At 39.0% G+C, this 15,711-nt stretch overlaps 1 protein-coding gene across 50 annotated transcripts in view; it reads left to right on the top strand.

The window, feature by feature from the left end:
- The window catches only part of PKP4 (plakophilin 4), a 225,113-nt gene that overhangs the window by 102,966 nt on the left and 106,436 nt on the right, over positions 1-15,711 (top strand). The window lies entirely within an intron of this gene.

Genomic DNA, 15,711 nt, shown 5'->3' with positions numbered 1-15,711 from the left:
ACAGTCTAGGTCAAAGTTGTCAATGTGCGATCCACAACCACATAGTTGTTACTTGAAGCCATGGGAGCAGCAAAGGCATGAAGAACACAGGCCCTAGGGTGATCCTCAGGGAATCTAGTCCCTACTCTCCCCTGTGTACCATATGACCATTGCTCAGCCCTATCTCCTCTGAATAATAAGTGTTAACAGTTCCTCCTTCATAGACAAAATTACGAGAGACCATTGCCTTTTAATCAATTTGATTTAAAGGCTTACTCTAACAGGTAGCACATAGAACATGCCTTTAGTACATTTCAGCTGATGGCTATTACCATTATTATTGAGGGACTCACCCAGGGAAAATGTCTAGAGCAAGTAGAAAACTGGAAAAAGCAGTATTTACAACAGGCAGGGAAGGAACAAGATTCTATGAAGGAGACAGTATAGCCAGAGGAGGCAGGGTGGGCAAAAAATAGTATGTGATATTGGTGAAGCCAGAGGAAGGATGAATGTCAAGGAGGAAGTCATCAGTGATTTTGAAGAATGCAGAAAAGTCAGGGTAGATGGAGAACAGGAAAGTGCCCTTTTGATTTAGCCACCAAGAAATTGTTAGAAACCTTGGGTGGAACAGTTGGTGCAGAGTTTAGAGCAGCAGCCAGATGACAGAGGTGAAGAGAAAATGAGACCAGAATGAGTGAGGAGTCCTTAGAAGACATGTGTCTGGAAAGGGAAACAGGAACTGTCTGAAGTAAAGGACTGGGGAATTGGGGCACTGTCAAGAGAGTGATGTGAAGGTCAGGCTGAATAAAGAGGAGGAGAAGATGAAGGTGTCGTGGGTACAGGGAGTGGGTGCTATTGCGGACTGTAGAGTTCTGAGTAGTTGAGGAGGTCCCCAGCAAATGAATAACGGAGGATTAGGGTTAGGGCTTCAGTAGAAGGTTTCCCTTTGGAAACCACAGTGCCTCCTGAGTGGACGGGAGGACTTTGGAAAAAGCTGGCCACAGCTACATTGGTGATTACTTCAGAAAAAAGTCTCACCTGGTACATAGGAAGTTGGGTTAATTTGTTCTCTTCATCTTTTGTGGGAAGCAGCAGACTCTCATGAATGGAAGGCTTTGTCTGTTAGATTTTAGGCTCCAGTGTGAGCTGTAAGGATCCTGGAATATTTCTTGTGAAGTATGAAAATTGCCCAGTGAAGTATTGAGTCCTTCGTGGTTCCTGGCCCAGTTCATGGTCCACTTTCCTCCCCACAAGGCCCAAGATAATTGGGATCAACCCATAGCTTGTCCTCTGGTGATCCTTTCTGCAACCCTTTATTCACTTTACTGATGAATTCAGAAGGTTGTGGGTCTCATGGTAAACTGTGTTATCCTTTCTTTCCAAAGTACCTCAGTCTTCTAACCCTGTTAACACACATGCCTGTAGGGAGGCAGGCAGGCACTGTCCCAGGCATGAAAGTTGACGATATCCCTGGGGAGGGTACAGGCCAGTGTGAGGACCTCTGCTTACAGGAGCCTCAGGCCCTGCATGGGAGCACCGACCTAGCCTGGCACACTGCAGAGGATTTACACCAAACATTTTGGTTTACAGATAGCATTCTCTTGCAGTTGCAGCTTCCTGCTTCTGGAAGGAGAGAAGACAGTTATGGAAGTCAGCTTGATCTTTTCCTGTGTATTAAGTGGAGGTAGGGAATTGTTACCATGAAAACTGGCCAGAGTAGCTTCAGAAAACAAAGGCAAAGAGTTTTTTTTGTTTTTTAGTATTTTCATAAAATAGACAAAATAAAGAAATTTCTTAAAAAAGTAACATGATGGGAAATACTGGATTTAGACTTTGAGTTGCCTTAAATCAGCATCTGAATATCAAGGAGCAACACAGATGTACCCACCATCCCTGTTCTGTTGTTCGGCATTTATTTTTTAATTTATTTTTTTATTTTTTGAAACAGAATCTCACTGTGTCCCAGGCTGGAGTGCAGTGGCATGATCTCGGCTCACTGCAACCTCCACCTCTGGGTTCAAGCGATGCTCCTGCCTCAGCCTCCTGAGTTGCTGGGATTACAGGCATGCACCACTGCAGCCAGCTAACTTTTGTATTTTTAGTAGAGTCAGGGTTTCACCATCTTGGCCAGGGTGGTCTCAAACTCCTGACCTCAAGTGATCTGCCTACCTCAGCCTCCCAAAGTGCTAGGATTACAGGCATGATCCACTGTACTTGGGCGCCTTTGATATTTTGATATCTGCAGGTTGGCTATATAAAGAAATCATGCATTTTAATTTTGTAAGGGTCATGAGAGTGCCTAATTTGTGTAGATTACTTGCTTTGAAATTCAATAAATAGAGCATTATGGCTGTAGCAAAAAGGAAGCACTCTCACTCATTTGTCATGAGGGGTGCTTTAGCTACTACTTCCTTCTTGTGATTTTATGTAAAAAAAAAAAATAGATCTTCTGTATATGAAGTTTAAGAGGAAAGAACAAAAAATGACATTGAGAGCAAAAAAGGGTTATTGAGAACAGAATATGATCAGAAGATAAAAGAGGTAAATTATTAACTAAATAGCATAATAACATTGTTTAATGCTAAGAGCTTAGTAAAAATGGAACGCAAGGCATCTGTCTGTGGCAGAAACTACTTCATTTTTTTTGTCTACTTAGGAATGGAAAATATATTCCCAAATTTTTGGCAAGTGAACTTCTTAGGAGAGAACATGGTATATTAAAAAAATGAAATTTTATTTTTTACTTTACCATGCCTAACTCTTTAAAAAATAGTTCACAGCATTTAGCATTTTGTTCATGTACTTCACACCCAACTCCTCTTTGATGTGGGTGTTATCCCCATTTTACAAGTGATTAAACTGGGTTTTACAGATGTTAAATGACTTGTCTAATATCATATAGCTAGTAAGTGACAGAGCCTAATGTCAGATCCAAGTTGATACCAAAATCCTATAATCCTCCCATATTTGTTCTAATCTTTGTCAAATCATATGCCTTTAAAGAGGCTTATAAGTTTTTAAACTACAGGACAGGTGGCCCACAGGCTGAATCTGGCCCTCACCTGTTCTTTATAGCCTGCAAGCTAAGAATGTTTTATACAATTTTTAATGGTTAAAAAATAATCAAAAGCAGACTATTTTTGACACCTGAAAATTAGATGAAATCAAATTTCAGTTTCTGTATATACTGTAAAACCTTAAGAGAACACAGCCACACCCTTCATTTATGTCTATGGCTGCTTTGCACTCCCAGGTCAAAGGTGAGTAGTTGTGACAGAGACCTCTGCTATGATCCATAAAGCCTCAAATATTTACTGGGTATCTGGCCTTTTCTAGAAAAAGTTTGTCAATTGCTACTCTAGGATATTAGAACAAAACTCTGTGATGAGAAGTTTTGTATGGGGCCTGAAAGCTCATTAAAGTTCTCACACACCTTAATAAGTCTTTTGATCATTCAGCAGCCAGAAAGCAGATGGTGTTGCGTTGTTGAACCAACAGGAATGAATGCCAAGCCCTGTGGTCTCATCTGCACCAGGCAGTTTGCTCATGTTCACTGACTTTCTAGATGCCTACTTTTATTTGGCATCTTAAAATAGGGATTAGTTTTGACCTTTCAGCTTGAATGTTTTAATCCAATTCCCCAACTTCCTTTAGGAGAACTTCATATCTAATTTAGACCACCTCTAGTCCGTGGCCGCAGGCCGACTTCCTGGGTTTCGTGAGTGCTCCTCACACTTTGCTGTGATTGTAGAGCGCAGACACTGGTGTTGCCTCTGCTTTTCCCTCTTCCTCTCTGCCCACTGCAGTGTTTAAATGAATCAATGTTTAATCAAGTCAGTCTTTTAAATTACAGAAGAAAAAGTCATAATACTGTTTTCATCCTGGGAGATAAAAGCTTTCAATATTGAATTTTGTGAAAGTTAGTAGTTTCTTGATAAGAAAAGAAGCCAGGAGAGGAGAAAACAGAAATGTGAGTTTTAAGATATGTTTTGTTACAGAATTTGGCTTAAGTTTTGTATAGATTTTTGGGATTTTAAAAAAATACATAGAAGCAACACAGGTTGTTCTGTTGACAAGTTGTTTTTATTAACAATCCATTGACAGATGAATGGATGAACAAAAAATGTAGCATATATATTGCAGTGGAATATTTACCCTTAAAAAGGAAGTAAATTCTGTGGGGTGCGGTGGTTCACGCCTTTAATCCCAGCACTTTGGGAGGCTGAGGTGGGCGGGTCACAAGGTCAGGAGTTTGAGACCAGCCTGGCCAACATGGTGAAAGCCCATCTCTACTAAAAGTACAAAAATTAACAGGGCTTGGTGGTGCCTGCCTGTAATCCCAGCTACTTGGGGGAGCTGAAACAAGAATCCCTTGAACCCCTGAGGCAGAGGTTGCAGTGAGCCAAGATGGTGCCACTGCACTCCAGCCTGGGCAACAGAGTGAGACTCCATTTCAAAAAAAAAAGGAAGTAAATTCTGACATGCTACAATATGGATAAACCTTGAGGACATTATGCTAAGTGAAATAATGCCAGTCACAAAAAGACAAATAGTATATACATAATTTCATTTATACAGGGTGCCTAGAGTAGTCGAATTCATAGAGACAGAAAGCACAATGGTGGTTGCCAGAGGCTGGGTGGAAGGGGCAGCTGGGAGTCATTTCAGTTGGCATGATGAAAAAGTTGTGGAGATGGAGGATGGTGATGCTTACATAACAATGTGAATATATTTAACCATGTACACTTTAAAAATGATTAAAATCTTAAATTTTGTTAGTGTATATTTTGCCACAATGAAAAGATACACATATGTCATCATCAGCTATTTAAAACATCATGTCTGCTTTGAATAATCACAATTATGTATTACAGAAGAATGATTACTCTTTCAAACTATTCGTTATCAAAGGAAAAATTTACCATGTGATACATGGTATCTAAGTGATTCAGCCCTAACATGATTCAAAATTTAAATTTAATTGGGTCATCTTGCATGTTTTATTTTCAAAGCATATCGATATAAAATTTGTAAGAAAGATTAGGTAGATATAAGATTGCAACTGATTATCAGTTATTCTTTCCTTTCTTACTAAAGAAGTTAATCAAAACTAGAGTAAGCCAAAAAGCATCTTTCTAAAGATACCAGTTCTCTATTAAATACTGTGGAGTTTCCAGAGAAGTACATACAGTAGAATCTATTAAAGCAAATAGTTCATTATACAGCATATATATTTAACATGTTATATATTTAATGCCCTTCATGAAAATTCTCACAACATTTTCTTAGCTAGGTCAGAATTGGAACATTTAACTATTAGCAAAAATTGGGATTGTAGTGTGGTTTTACATAAGCAAACAACTCTTACTTTATTTACAAAAGTTAATAAAAATAAATGCCCAGGGTAAAGGGAAATAAATACCAAGAAGTATAAAAAGTAAGCCACCCTACAGGCATCCAGTCCCATTTCCCAAAGGTTAAAACTGCCTCTAAAATCAAGGTTTTTTTTTAGTATATATCAAGAAAAAATTTTTTTTTCTGCATATTTTGGCATAGATGTCTTTTTAAAAACAACTGCCTGGCTTTATTTTCCTGCATAATCTTCCTTAAAGATATTCTGCATCAGCACGTTTGGATTTACTTCAATCCTTTCTAGCAATTGCATGGAATCCCATTATGTTAATATATGTGTATAGTTAGCTATTCCCATTTTTATGATTATTGGGTTGTTTCCAGTTTTATTTGATTGGTTGGTTTTGCGTACTTTTCCAAGTATATCACAACTCAGCATTGGGACTAATGGGACAAAGGTACGTAATACTTAGTTTTTTTTAGGTGTTGTTAAATCGCCCCACCAAGAGTTTGTACCAGTTTACATTCCTGCTGCAACATTTCTTCATAGCTTCACCAATGCTATATACTTTCAAATCTGATTTGTTTATTTCAATAGCGCCATGATAGGTTATTAGAATATTACTGAACACCGTTAGCACACTTTTTTTTTTGAGAGAGTGTCTCGCGCTATGGCCAGGCTGGAGTAGAGTGGGGTGATTCCAGCTCACTGAAACTTCCATTTTCAGGTTTCAAGCGATTCTCCTGCCTCAGCCTCCTGAGTAGCTGGGACTACAGACGTGCACCACCACACCCAGCTAATTCTTTTATATTTTTAGTAGTGACAGGGTTTTGCCATGTTGGCCAGAATGATCTCGATCTCTTGACCTTGTGATCTGCCCACCTTGGCCTCCGAAAGTGCTGGGATTACAGGTGTGAGCCACTGCGCGCCACTGTTCCTGGCCCCTGTTAGCATACTTTAATGGCTTCAGAAAAGCAAAAATGTCAGTTGTCCACTCAATCAGAATACCATGTTCGAGGAATTGACAGTCTCCTAAACAGGTTTGTCCTGGTACATGCAAATACTTTGTGTCTTTTCTTTCTGCTTAATTTTCTCAATTCCATTTTAATTACAGAAATTGTGTTGTAACACAATAGGATTAAAAGAGATAATAAGGCCAGGTGTGGTGGCTCATGTCTGTAATCTCACCACTCTGGGAGGCAAAGGCCGGCAGATCACAAGGTCAGGAGATCAAGACCATCCTGGCCAACATAGTGAAACCACATCTCTACTAAAAATACAAAAAATTAGCTGGGCATGGTGGCGTGTGCCTGTAATCCCAGCTACTCAGGAGGCTGAGGCAGGAGAATTGCCTGAACCCAGGAGGTGGGAGGTTGCGGTGAGCCGAGATCGCGCCATTGCACTCCAGCCTGGGTAACAAGAGCGAAACTCCATCTCAAAAAAAAAAAAAAAAAAAAAATTAAGCTGGGCGTGGTGGCGTGCATCTGTAGTCCCAGCTACTCGGGAGGCTGAGGCAGGAGAATTGCTTGAACCCGGGAGGCGCAGGTTGCAGTGAGCGGAGATTGCACCACTCCAGCCTGGCAACAGAAGACTGTCTCAAAAAAAAAAAAAAAAAAATACAAAAATTAGCTGGGCGTAGTAGCATAATCCTTAATCCTAGCTACTTGGAAGGTTGAGGCAGGTGAATCACTTGAACCAGGGAGTTGGAGGTTGCAATGAGCCAAGATCGTGTCACAGCACTCCAGCCTGACAACAGAACGAGACTTTGTCTCAAAAAAAAAGAAGGAGATAATATAAAAGTGTAAATAATTTCTCTGTTGTTTCTCAGTACCACCCTTCTGAGGTGTTAATCATACTGATCTGCTATGTTTCATTGACAGTTGTGTCTGTGTTCAAACCCATGTAGGTCTGAGTTTTTTAATTTTGTTGTGTTTACTCAGTTTTTAAATTGAGTTTTTAATATAATCATATGTGATGGTCCTTCTGAAGCAACAGATAAAGTCACAACTTGGCCAGGTGTGGTGGTGGGCACCTGTAATCCCAACTACTCGAGAGGCTGAGGCAGGAGAATCACTTGAACCCAGGAGGCAAAGGTCTCAGTGAGCCGAGATAGTGCCATTGCACTCCAGCCTGGGCAACAAGAGCAAAGTTTTGTCTAAAAAAAAAAAAAGTCACAATTTACTAATTCGTGTGACCTTGAGCAAGTCATTTATTTTGCCCCTCCCATTTTAGGATTGCTCAACTCAAAACTGTGTCATGCTTTAAGGATTAGAGAAAATATAAATAGAGTGTTCGCCCAACAGTTGGCATTCATTTATTCAGTACTGCCCGATACTATTATTTTTGTTATGACTTAACAGAAAAGGAAAGTTACACGTTTGATATTAAATTATGCCCATTTCAAACACAAGCAAATAGATTTCTTCATAAGTGAGGATGTATTGCATGCAAGAGAAAAAGAATTCTAAGTATGGCAATTTACAGATTATTTTGGTCAAATAAATGAGTCTGAACAATAAAAATAGTATATATTTAAATCTGGAACTTCTATTTCTAAAGCCTTTTCTTCTTTTTTCTGTTGACAGCCATATAGACGTAACACAAGTAAAAAGCAACATTACTTGTCTGCTTTGACAAATAGGGAGTATACCGATATTCAATAAGGGTAACAAAAAATAAAATTGCTTTTACAGATGGCTAACCAATGGAAGGAGCCAGATGTTAGGGGAGAAAGCAGGAGAGTCAGAAAAACCAGGGACATCTAATATGGAAACACAAGAAACAGAGCACTTGACCTGAAGACTGAAATGGGCTTTATTCTGGATGCACATGCGCTGAGGTTGGACTCAGCCTGTAGCTAGAGGTGCCTGAGCTCTCCTACAGCTTTAATGTTCCTTGTAGGTTAGATATGGCTCATGGTTATCAATAATACATTGATCTTTCTTAACCCTGTTTCCCAAGAAGTCCACGATAATTTAAGAAAGGAATGATGATATTAGTGAAACCATATAGATAACATGAAAAAGGAAGACAAAAATTTTGAACACTTGTGCCTCTTGAGCCAACTACCCAGTAAGGGACCATTTAATTTACTAGGATATAACTAATCAATATGTTTTCTAATTCTAGTACTCCCCACCCCACACCCCGTTCCACACACACACACACACACACACACACACACTAAGCCATAGAATATCTGCAAAGCAGAAAGGACAGTTGTAAAAGTAAACCTAGTATAGTCACAAGAAGAAAGTATACCTGCGTTAGGTGGTATTTGTTTTCATTCCCATTAGATTTCATTAAGTTGCTAACCAAACCTTAAATTAGTAATTTTTAAAATAAGCCTCTTACTCTCGAGTGCTGTTTATTACATCTACTGAAGAATAGAAGGTTAAGTTTATTTAGCCTTGTTGTTTCTCATCATTTTTGTATTTTTTGCTGTGTTTTCATTAACTAGTCCAGATAGAGGAAGTAGAAAATTGGTCATTTATTCTTTTTAGTTTTCCATTTTAGCAAATAATGATTTATGTGCATTATTATCATATACTCTGTAGTCAATTAACCTCCAAATAAGCATCTAACGTTAAATGGTATGCATCATTCATCTTAATGATTTTGAAATATACATATGTGTGTGTGTGTGTGTATATATATTTATATATATATATACAGAAAAACCAGACAAATTGTTCATGTTAAGTCATTACTAGTTTTCGTAATTTCATAAGATTTAAAGTAATAGCTAATCATATATTCAAGGCATTACATTTTAAAGAAAATCATTGTGTTTCTGACATTAATTCTACCAAATAACTACCTTGTCAGAAATGATAACAACGGTTGTCATAGACAACTACAGTTGACACTCCTGAACTATTCATTTTCCTTGTGATCTCTCTTTTCTTCAATATTTATTTGACTACTAGGGCTTTCCCAAATGTAAGAAATTTTAAACGTAAATTAGTAAAACCTTAGTTACAATACTGAACTGGAATTATTCATATCTACACACACAGCACCCATATCTATATATCCTATCTATACATTCTACATTTTGGGATAGAAAGTTTTTTGATAGACAGGACATGATGTCTGAGAGATCAAGAATCAGGCAGGTGGAGGCAGATATAAGTAATGGCAGGAAAGGGAGGCTGTGATAAGTGAGTAAGTCATAAAATCACTCTTTGTTGTTTTTGTTTTTTGCAAAGAGCTGGAGAGGTACTAAGATGAATGGAATATAGATTCCACTCTTAGTTAAAAGGAGTTCTGTTTAGTAAATTGAGCAGATGTCACAGGCAGAGCGCTATACCTAAGGGCTGAGTAAAGACCTGTAGGTGTTTATGGGAGGGTGTTTCAGGTGGATGGAACAAATGAGGAAAACCCTTGAGTGGTGTGTATGGGAAACCACGAATAGTTCTGTGTGGGTGCATGAACGGAAGTGATGGGAGACCACAAAAGGATATTTAGGGTGCAGACTATACAGAGGGTTTTAAAACAAAGCTGAGTTGGCTTTTTATAAGTGGCATTATGGGTTGGACACAGTAACACCGTGAGATTAGGACAGATTGAGGTGATTTCAAATCTTGGTTTTGAGTGACCATAGGCAATTCAGTTCTCTGTGGAGTGAGGGTGACTCTGATTCCCTCACAGGCTGATTATGTGGAGTTCATGAAGAAATACTTGGCACTTAGCATAGAGCCTGGAGACCATTAAACCTTTTGTAAAGCATAGAGATTATTGGTGAGTAGTATTGAACTTTGGCAAATATATCAGGAGAAAATGTAAGCAGTGGAAGCAGGACCCCACACCACCGTAGCAGGGAGAAGACTTAATGAGGAGTTTTTACAATAGGCTAAATTGATGTGAACCTGAAGGAATAGTCAGGAAGGAAATAAATTCAGCCTGTGCTAAAGAGGTGGACTGGCAGGATTTGGGAAACCACTTAATGTGCGGGGAATGGGAAAAAGAGAAAGGGAAGAAATGACAAAGAGATGAGAATGCTTACAGTTTGAGCCTGAATGAAAGAGGGATGGCGATTCACTAGGAAAGTGGTTTTCAACCTTGCCTGTGCATGAGAATCTCCTGAAGGACTTGTCTAAACACGGGTTTCTGAACCCCACTTTTCTGACTTTAAGAAGTTCCCGAGTCGTGCTGATGTTTGTGGTTCAGGGACCACACTTTGAGAAATACTCCATGCAGAAATAGAAAACACAGTAGGTGGGGAGGCGGGGAAGGATGGGAGAGGAGATATGTGTGGCTGGGTAAGGCCATGGCTCATCCATCATTTAGGTATACCTACTTAGCCGACCACTGAAAATTCAATTGGAGATAGTGAATTTGGAAACTACTACTGTATGCTGTACTGGTCAGATTGTCAAGTGAGAGGTTGAAGAGCCAAGGACAAGTTACACAGTGAGTCACTCTTGAGTAGATGGTCTTTTAAGAAGCCATCAGTGGCTAGGCACAATGGCTTATACCTGTAATCCCAGCACTCTGGGAGGCCGAGGCAGGTGGATCAATTGGGGTCAGGAGTTTGAGACCAGTCTGGCTAATGTGGTGAGGCCCCATCTCTACTAAAAATACAAGAATAATACAGGCTTGGTGGCACATGCCTGTAATCCCAACTTCTCAGGAGGCTGAAGCACGAGAATCGCTTGAACCCCGGAGGCAGAAGTTGCAGTGAGCCAAGATCATGCTACTGCATTCCAGCCTGGGTGACAGAATGAGAGTCTCCAAAACAAACAAAAAAAGAAGCCACCCGTGTAGTGGGTACATAGGAAAAGCATAGGGCTCTACCTGTTTTCGCTGAAGTTCTCATTCACATACAGTTGTAAGTAAAAAGCTCTCCTTGTATATTTTTAATGTACCCCCAAACCTCTCCTCCTTTATTTTGGTTTCCTAATAGCAGAGCTAAGTTACAGATAAGAGCCCAAGTCTTAGAATATAAACTTCAAGCATCTGGTAAACTTTACTATTTTCTATCGCCTTCATTGAAACTAGAGGAAAGATGTCAACTAGAACCTGGTTTATTCCTGTTTTGGTAGGAGGATAAAACAACTAAGATCTTGCTATTGTTCATCTCCTATTAAAATATTAGCTAGTAAGGCAAGAAATTAGATGGGTAGCTGTGTGTTGTACTTTTCTTTGATCCTAGGATCTCGATGTAACAAGCGATGGGCATAGCATAGGGCAACGAACCCCACAGACCTGGCATAATAATACACATCCTTCATGTCTTTAAATTGGTGCAAGTCAGAAGTTTCCATTTGAAAGCTACTAACCCTTTGTGGTATCCTTCCCTTTGTAAGTATTCAGTCTGGACAAAAGTGATTAAAATTTTGTTTTCCAATTTGTAAAAAGTGCTTTAAATATGGAATATAGTATAGTATGTATAGTATAGTATAGAATATAGTATAGTAAATGTAGAATATGTGTTTAGGGATGGCTGAGTTAAGAGAGATAAGCTTTTTTTCTTTCAGTATTGTCTAAGTTGTGTTCTCAAAATGATAGTTCCTTGAGATGTTAATAGTTGTTCTTGCAATAGAAAAAGTATGCTTAGTGTTCAGTAAATCAAAGAAGTGCTGGGTTAAACAAAGGTAAGCTGACTTCCTACTGGTAGACATCTCAGAACTTTTAGTATGGTAGGGTTGCTGTGACTCTCCAAGATTTAGAATCTCCTGGGCAGCATTTCCCGAATGTACTTGACCCAGAACCCTTCCTTTAAGGGAATGTCTGTTAAGGTCCTGTGGTATACAGGTGTTCTCACTGTGATAAATATAATGTTATTTATCTTTGACTTCTAATTTCCTTTTAACAAAGGAAGCTCGCCAGTACAATGGTGAGTGACATCATATGCCCAGTGTTTCTATGATTAATTATACATTGATTTAGGGACTACCAAGCAGACATAATAATGGTTTATCATTTATTAAGTAAATTGTGGTAGATGGTCAGGACATTGATTACCTCTGTTGTATTTGCTCAAGGACCTTTGTAAATATGACTGCTTTGGTTGTGGCACCAGCCTAGGTTACAGGATGATACTTAGGATGTTTTTGAGGATTTCTTAGTAGTTCTTAAGTACTTGTTTTTAAAAATAGTTTTCTAAATTTGGCTCAAAGATATGATCATGACCATAATTGACTCATCTTTTCAATGCGAGAAATGGGGGGAAATGCTATAGTATGTCCTGGGAACAGGACATAATCCTGCCCAATCCTCTCTATCTTAAAAATCTGGTCAGTGATAGTCTTTTAGTGATATAAAACTCTCAGTATACTAAGGCAGAAAGTAGATTTTTTTCAAAGATTTTTAACCATCAGCAGTCGAAATTAAAATGCTTGCTTTCTTAACCAGTAATTCTTCATATGATGACCATCTGTTTTCTTCTTTCAATATTACTGGAACTAAGTTCTTTCCTGCTGAGATATATAGTCATGGAAAGATACGTTGCCTTTTGGTATGTTGTACTTATACTCCTAGCATGAAATGATTTTTGTCACACAGATAAACATTTCTAAAAATTACTACGTATTTTATATTAAGAAAAATATAGTCCGGGTGCAGTGGCTCAAGCTTGTAATCCCAGCACTTTGGGAGGCCAAGGCGGGTGGATCACGAGGTCAAGAGATCGAGACCATCCTGATCAACATGGGGAAACCCCGTCTCTACTAAAAATACAAAAAATTAGCCAGGCCTGGTGGCGTGTGCCTGTAATCCCAGCTACTCAGGAGGCTGAGGCAGGAGAATTGCCTGAACCCAGGAGGCGGAGGTTGCGGTGAGCCGAGATCACGCCGTTGCATTCCAGCCTGGGTAACAAGAGCGAAACTCCGTCTCAAAAAAAAAGAAAAATATACAAGCATTGGAAACCAGGATTTCAATGACTACAATGCCTAGAATGATACTCTCTTAAAAAGGAGCCAATTTAAAGAAAAATACTCAATGAAAGAGGTAATATAAGTCAGAGGAGAAGGAAATAGAAATTGAAGAGTCCTATAATCAAGAAGATATGTTCTCAGAAGAGAAAGATTTGAGCATTAGACTAAAACGAAACAAGGAGGATTCCAGAGAGAAGCAAGATTCTGGAGGAGGCAGGAGAGCATACAGAGACCAGCCTTAGGTGAGAAGGGGGACACTCCCTCCACTAAGCCTGGAAGAGAACTGAGGATTAGTATGAGTGTGGGGGCAGGAGTTGTCAAGCTGATAGCCTGAACTGAGCACCTGCTGATGCTTCTTAGTCATTGTCACCATAGTTGTAGTAGCTATTGCAGCTACTCCTGAATTAGTCAGCTGGACTCACTTGAAGTAAATCCACAGTAATGGTGCAAATGGACAACTGAGCTAGATGGCTCGAGGCTCAAAATACAATGAGCTTTTTGCACATATTTGGAAGAATAATGGTCTTTACTGATTAGGAAGAAAAGGAAAACATGATTTACTAATATCAAGAATGTAAGGGAGGTAAGACTGCAGATCCTACTGACAATGAGGACAATTATATAACATATACTGACAGCGAAGAGTATTATGAACAACTTTATGCTAATAATTATAGGTACTAAGGAGCCAGGAGAACACTATCTCCACTCTCCACTCTTCAAGTCACCTCGGGTTTGGGGTGTGGAGGAATACATAGTCTTCATCAGAGAGGGCTGTAGGAAAATTGAGTATTTTCAAGAAAGAACTACATTTCAATTAAAGCCTGGAAGTGGAGAGTATTCTTAGTAACTCAGAGGTGGAGAACATTCTGATTAAAAGATAAAGAGTTTGTAGAGAGAGTTTGTAAACTGGAATGAGGCTTCCACAGGGCACAGTTGGAAAGAGTCAGGAGATATGTCACTATGGCCGTCAGTGAGGACTTAATGAGAGTAAGGGACTAGGAGGCCACAGGAGGGTGAGGTATGCCCTGCTTTCAGTGTTAAGTGAAAACGGTTCAAGGGACTGAGCCTTGAACTGGAGTGGAGCTCTTCCTGCTTATCAAAGAAGCAGGAGTGCAGAGACCTAATTCTGAAAGCTACCTGGGGTTTCTGAAAGCCAGAAGGAAAACAGTACCCTTGTGACTAGATGTGCAATATCCTAGTATTTCTTTTTGAAAGAAACACAGTAATTACTCATTTTAAAGCCTTATTTAGAACTGAGTAACTTGGGAGTTGAAGTAAAAGCCAACCTAAACAGGAAGGGAAAACAAAAGAAAAAAGAGATTTCACAGCCAATAACCATGCAGGAACAGACATGAAAAAGAACTAATAAGTCTCAGAAATGGAAAGTATTGTCTTTGAAAAACAGTTCAGTAGATGAGATAAACCATAAACAGGACACATAGAGAAATAGTGAATTGAAGGTAGTGCTGAGAAATTCTCCCTGACTATAGCCCAAAGAAATTAAGAGAAAATATTAGAGAGGTACATTGCAGATTCAATATTCTAATTAGTCTTTCCCCTGAAAGAAACTAAACATACTAAATAAAATATTTAAATTGTCTTTTTAAAAGCAAGGCTAAGCTAGAAAGAAAAGAAAGAATTCACAAAAACCAAAATGCAAATGAGAATCCTAAGCAGTAAACTTGGCTTTTACCCTGAAGGTATCTGGCAAGGCCTGGGTGATCTTGAGCATGCCATTTGATGGCTCCATGCCACAGGCATTTGAGGACAGTCTAAGGTGAGGGTTCAAATTAGATCCCTTGCCCAAAGCTGGAACTTCCTGAAACTACAACATTGGCTAAAGCTGATGAGAAATCTGTCCCACAGAAGAGGACAGGCCTGGCTGCTGGCAGGAGGAAGACATTTTCCTCTGAGAGGTATGATACCTATAAGATTCAAAAACTTAAATGTTCAGCAAACATAGGAAAAGGTGTTAGTTACCAGGGAAATACAAAATAAATCGCAAGCAAAATACCATTCTATGCCTATCAGACTACCAAAGAAAAGAGGAATTCAAGGCCCAAAATACAAACTGACATCAGTGAGAATGTGGAGAAACTGAAACTCTCAAAATATGGCTGACTGGAATATAAATTAGTACTATTTTGAAAGGCAACCTGATAATCATTACCAAGCAATACTGAAGATGTGTGTACCTTTTAACCAAGCAGTTCCACTTCTAGGTCTCTTAGCTCTGGAGAATTATGTTTCATGTGCACAACATGGTTTATACAAGAAATCTTATTTTACAGAATGTTTGTAATTACATAAAATTGGAAACAACCCAGAGTTCATGATGAGAACATATAAAAACATTATGTGATAGCAATGGAATACTATTGAGCAGTGAAAATAGATTAGCTAGATCTACATGTATTGATATTAATAATCTCAAAGTCATATTGCAGTAAAAGCAATATGACTTGTGAATAGTAAGTACCAAATTTAGGGTAACGA

This window comes from Callithrix jacchus, chromosome 6 (genome assembly GCF_049354715.1).
Source record: "Callithrix jacchus isolate 240 chromosome 6, calJac240_pri, whole genome shotgun sequence".
NCBI classification, from domain to species: Eukaryota; Metazoa; Chordata; class Mammalia; order Primates; family Cebidae; genus Callithrix; species Callithrix jacchus.
Note: the sequence above shows the minus strand (reverse complement) of the source record. Positions and strands in the feature narration are given on the sequence as shown.